The sequence below is a fragment of the Patagioenas fasciata genome, unplaced genomic scaffold (assembly GCF_037038585.1).
Source record: "Patagioenas fasciata isolate bPatFas1 unplaced genomic scaffold, bPatFas1.hap1 Unplaced_43, whole genome shotgun sequence".
NCBI classification, from domain to species: Eukaryota; Metazoa; Chordata; class Aves; order Columbiformes; family Columbidae; genus Patagioenas; species Patagioenas fasciata.
In genome coordinates this window covers 1-6,180 of record NW_027288760.1, presented here as the reverse complement: position 1 = coordinate 6,180, position 6,180 = coordinate 1, and positions in this window count along the sequence as shown.

Sequence of the window (6,180 nt, the reverse complement as noted above, 5' to 3'; positions counted from 1 at the left end):
ACAAAGGGGTCCCCAGGATGTCACAATGGGCCCTGGAGACCAGGTGGGGTCCTGGGATGTCACAATGAGCCCCAGTGACAAAGGGGGTCCCTATGGTGCCACAATGGGCCCTGGGGACAAAGGGGGTCCCCTGGATGTCACAATGGGCTCTGGGGACAAGGAGGGTCCCCAGGATGTCACAATGGGCCCTGGGAACAAAGAGCATCCCCAGCATGTCACAATGGGCCCTGGGGACAAAGGGGGTCCCCACGGTATCAGAATGGGCCCTAGGGACAAGGGGGGTCCTCTGAATGTCACAATGGGCCCTGGGGACAATGGGGGGTCCTGGGACCTCACAATGGGCCCTGAGGACAATGGTGGGTCCCCTGAATGTCAAAATGGGCCCTGGGGACAAAGGGGGGTCCGCAGGATGTCACAATGGGCACTGGGGACAAAGGGGGGGTCCCCAGGATGTTACAATGGGCCCTAGGGACAATGTGGGGTCCTGGGATTTCACAATGGGCCCCAGTGACAAAGGGGGTCCCCTGAATGTCACAATGGGTCCTGGGGACAATGGGGGGTCCTGCGACGTCACAATGGGCCCTGGGGACAAGGAGGGATTCCCAAAATGTCACAATGGGCCCTGGGGACAAGGGGGTGTCCCCAGGATGTCACAATGGGCCCTGCGGACAAGGGTGGTACCCACGGTGTCACAATGGGCACTGGGCACAAGGAGGGGTCCCTATAGTGTCACAATGGGTCCTGGGGACAAGTGGGGTCCCCTGAAAGTCACAATGGGCCCTTGGGACAATGTGGGGTCCTGGGATCTCACAATGGGCCCCAATGACAAACGGGGGCCCCTGAATGTCACAATGGGCCCTGGGGACAATGGGGGGTCCTAGGACGTCACAATGGGCCCTGGGGACAAAGGGCGGTCCTCAGGATATCACAATGGGCCCTGGGGACAAAGGGTGGTCGCCAGGATATCACAATGGGCTCTGGTGACAATGGGGTCCCCAGGATGTCACAATGGGCCCTGGGGACAACAGGCGGTCCTGGCATGTCACAATGGGCCCTGGGGACAAAGAGTGTCCCCAGGATATCAGAATGAGCCCTGAGGACAAGTTGGGGTCCCCTGAATTTCACAATGGGCCCTGGGGACAAAGGGGGGTCCTGGGACGTCACAATGGGCCCTGGGGACAATGGGGGGTCGTGGGACGTCACAATGGGCCCTGGGGACAAAGAGTGTCCCCAGGATATCAGAATGAGCCCTGAGGACAAGTTGGGGTCCCCTGAATTTCACAATGGGCCCTGGGGACAAGGGGGGGTCCCCAGGATGTCACAATGGGCCCTGGGGACAAAGAGGGGTCCCCTGAATGTCACAATGGGCCCTGGGGACAAGGGGGTGCAGTGAATGTCACAATGGGCCCTGGGGACAATGGGGGGTGTCCAGGATGTCAGAATGAGTCCTGAGGACAAGGCGAGGTCCCCATGGTGTCACAATGGTTCCCCAGTGACAAGGAGGGATCCCCATGGTGTCACAATAGGCCCTGGGGACAAAGTGGGGTCCAAGAATGTCACAATGGGCCCTGGGGACAAAAGGGGTTGCCATGGTGCCACAATGGGCCCTGGGGTCAAAGGGGGTCCCCATGGTGCTACAATGGGCCCTGGGGACAAAGGGGGGTCCTGGGATGTCACAATGGGCCCTGGGGACAAAGAGGGTGTCCCCATGGTGCCACAATGGGCCCTGGGAGCAAGGGGGTGGCCAGGATGTCACAATGGACCCTGAGGACAAGCAGGGGTCTCCATGGTGTCACAATGGGCCCCAGTGACAAAGGGGGTCCCCTGAATGTCACAATAGGTCCTGGGGACAATGGGGGGTCCTGGGACGTCACAATGGGCCCTGGGGACAAGGAGGGATCCCCAGGATGTCACAATGGGCCCTGGGGACAATGGGGGGTCCTGGGACGTCACAATGAGCCCTGGGGACAAGGGGGCGTCCCCAGGATGTCACAATGGGCCCTGGGGACAAAGAGGGGTCCCCTGAATGTCACAATGGGCCCTGGGGACAAGGGGGTGCCGAGGATGTCACAATGGGCCCTGGGGACAATGGAGGGTCCTGGGCTGTCACATTGGACCCTGAGGACAAGGGGGGTCCCCAGGATGTCACAATGAATTCTTGGGACAAAGGGGGTCCCCAGGATTTCAAAATGCGCCCGTGGGACCAGGGCGGGTCCTGGGATGTCACAATGGGCCCCAGTGACAAAGGGGGTCCCTATGGTGCCACAATGGGCCCTGGGGACAAATGGGCTCCCCTGGATGTCACAATGGGCTCTGGGGACAAGGAGGGTCCCCAGGATGTCACAATGGGCCCTGGGGACAAAGAGCGTCCCCAGCATGTCACAATGGGCCCTGGGGACAAAGGGGGTCCCCACCTTATCAGAATGGGCCCTGGGGACAAAGGGGGGTCCCCTGAATGTCACAATGGGCCCTGGGGACAGTGGGGGGTCCTGGGATGTCTCAATGAGCCCTGCAGACAAGGGTGGTACCCACGGTGTCACAATGGGCCCTGGGCACAAGGGGGGGTCCCCATAGTGTCACAATGGGCCCTGTGGACAATGGGGGGTCCTGGGACATCACAATGGGCCCTGGGGACAAGGGGGGGTCCCCAGGATGTCACAATGGGCCCTGGGGACAAAGAGGGGTCCCCTGAATGTCACAATGGGCCCTGGGGACAAGGGGGTGCAGTGGATGTCACAATGGGCCCTGGGGACAATGTGGGGTGTCCAGGATGTGAGAATGAGTCCTGAGGACAAGGGGGGTCCCCATAGTGTCATAATGGGTCCCCAGTGAGAAGGACGGGTCCCCATGGTGTCACAATGTGGCCCAGTGACAAATGGGGGTCCCCTGAATGTCACAATAGGTCCTGGGGACAATGGGGGGTCCTGGGACGTCACAATGGGCCCTGGGGACAAGGAGGGATCTCCAGGATGTCACAATGGGCCCTGGGGACAAGGAGGGATCCCCAGGATGTCACAATGGGCCCTGGGGACAAAGAGGGGTCCCCTGAATGTCACAATGGGCCCTGGGGACAAGGGGGTGCAGAAGATGTCACAATGGGCCCTGGGGACAATGGGGGTCCTCGGACATCACTATGGGCCCTGAAGACAAGGAGGGATCCCCAGGATGTCACAATAGGCCCTGGGGACAATGGGGGGTCCTGGAATGTCACAATGGCCCCCAGTGACAAAGGGGTTCCCCATGGTGTCATAATGGGCCCTGGGGACGAAAGGGGTCCCCAGGATTTCACAATAGCACTGGGGACAAAGGGGGGTCATGGGATGTCACAATGGCCTCCAGTGACAAAGAGGGGCCTCATGGTGCCACAATGGGCCCTGGGGACAAAGGGGGTCCCCTGGATGTCACAATGGGCTCTGGGGACAAGGAGGGTCCCCAGGATGTCACAATGGGCCCTGGGGACAAAGGGGGGTCCCCTGAATGTCACAATGGGCCCTGGGGACAATGGGGGGTCCTGGGACGTCACAATGGGCCCTGGGGACAAGGGGGTGCAGAGGATGTCACAATGGGCCCTGGGGACAATGTCAGGTCCTGGGACGTCACAATGGGCTCTGGGGACAAGGGGGGGTCCCCAGGATGTCACAATGGGCCCTGGGGACAAAGAGGGGTCCCCTGAATGTCACAATGGGCCCTGGGGACAAGGGGGTGCAGTGGATGTCACAATGGGCCCTGGGGACAATGGGGGGTGTCCAGGATGTCAGAATGAGTCCTGAGGACAAGGGGGGGTCCCCATGGTGTCACAATGGGTCCCCAGTGACAAGGAGGGGTCCCCATGGTGTCACAATAGGCCCTGGGGACAAAGTGGGGTCCAAGAATGTCACAATGGGCCCTGGGGACAAAAGGGGTTGCCATGGTGCCACAATGGGCCCTGGGGTCAAAGGGGGTCCCCATGGTGCTACAATGGGCCCTGGGGACAAAGGGGGGTCCTGGGACGTCACAATGGGCCCTGGGGACAAGGAGGGATCCCCAGGATGTCACAATGGGCCCTGGGGACAAGGGGGTGCCGAGGATGTCACAATGGGCCCTGGGGACAAAGGGGGGGTCCCCATGGTGTCACAATGGGCCCAAGTGACAAGGAGGGTCCCCACGGTGCCACGATGGGTCCTGGGGACAAGGGCGTCCCCCAGATGTCACAACGGGCCCTGGGGACAATGGGGTTGCCCAGGATGTCACAATGGGCCCTGGGGACAATGGGAGTCTCCAAGGTGTCAGAACGAGCCCTGGGGTCAAAGTGGAATCCTGGAATGTCGCAATGGCCCCCAGTGACAAAGGGGTTCCCCATGGTGCCACAATGGGCCCTGGGGACAAAAGGGGTCCCCAGGATTTCACAATAGCACTGGGGACAAAGGGGGTCATGGGATGTCACAATGGGTCCTGGGGAAAATGGGGGGTGCCCAGGATGTCACAATGGACTCTGAGGACAAGCGGGGGTCTCCATGGTGTCACAATGGGCCCCAGTGACAAAGGGGGTCCCCTGAATGTCACAATAGGTCCTGGGGACAATGGGGGGTCCTGGGACGTCACAATGGGCTCTGGGGACAAGGAGGGATCCCCAGGATGTCACAATGGGCCCTGGGGACAATGGGGGTTCCTGGGACGTCACAATGGGCCCTGGGGACAAGGGGGGGTCCCCAGGATGTCACAATGGGCCCTGGGGACAAAGAGGGGTTCCCTGAATGTCACAATGAGCTCTGGGGACAAGGGGGTGCAGAGGATGTCACAATGGGCCCTGGGGACAATGGGGGGTCCTGGGACGTCACAATGGGCCCGGGGGACAAGGAGGGATTCCCAAAATGTCACAATGGGCCCTGGGGACAATGGGGGGTCCTGGGATGTCACAATGGGCCCTGGGGACAAGGGTGGGTCCCCAGGATGTCACAATGGGCCTTGGGAACAAGGGGGTCCCCCAGATATCACAATGGGCCCTGGGGACAATGTAAGGTCCTGGGCTGTCACAATGGACCCTGAGGACAAGGGGGGTCCCCAGGATGTCACAATGAAGTCTTGGGACAAAGGGGTCCCTATGGTGCCACAATGGGCCCTGGGGACAAAGGGGGACCCCTGGATGTCACAATGGGCTCTGGGGACAAGGAGGGTCCCCAGGATGTCACAATGGGCCCTGGGAACAAAGAGCATCCCCAGCATGTCACAATGGGCCCTGGGGACAAAGGGCGTCCCCACGGTGTCAGAATGGGCCCTGGGGACAAGTTGGGTCCCCTGAATGTCACAATGGGCCCTGGGGACAATGGGGGGTCCTGGGATGTCACAATGAGCCCTGCAGACAAGGGTGGTACCCACAGTGTCACAATAGGCCCTGGGCACAAGGGGGGGTCCCCATAGTGTCACAATTGACCCTGGGGACAAGGGGGTGCCGAGGATGTCACAATGGGCCCTGGGGACAATGGGGGGTCCTGGGACCTCACAATGGGCCCTGAGGACAATGGTGGGTCCCCTGAATGTCAAAATGGGCCCTGGGGACAAAGGGGGGTCCGCAGGATGTCACAATGGGCCCTGGGGACAATGTGGGGTCCTGGGATTTCACAATGGGCCCCAGTGACAAAGGGGGTCCCCTGAATGTCACAATGGGTCCTGGGGACAATGGGGGGTCCTGGGACGTCACAATGGGCCCTGGGGACAAGGAGGGATTCCCAAAATGTCACAATGGGCCCTGGGGACAAGGGGGTGTCCCCAGGATGTCACAATGGGCCCTGGGGACAAGGGTGGTACCCACGGTGTCACAATGGGCACTGGGCACAAGGAGGGGTCCCTATAGTGTCACAATGGGTCCTGGGGAAAAGTGGAGTCCCCTGAAAGTCACAATGGGCCCTTGGGACAATGTGGGGTCCTGGGATCTCACAATGGGCCCCAATGACAAACGGGGGCCCCTGAATGTCACAATGGGCCCTGGGGACAATGGGGGGTCCTGGGACGTCACAATGGGCCCTGGGGACAAAGGGCGGTCCTCAGGATATCACAATGGGCCCTGGGGACAAAGGGTGGTCACCAGGATATCACAATGGGCTCTGGTGACAATGGGGTCCCCAGGATGTCACAATGGGCCCTGGGGACAACAGGCGGTCCTGGGATGTCACAATGGGCCCTGGGGACAAAGAGTGTCCCCAG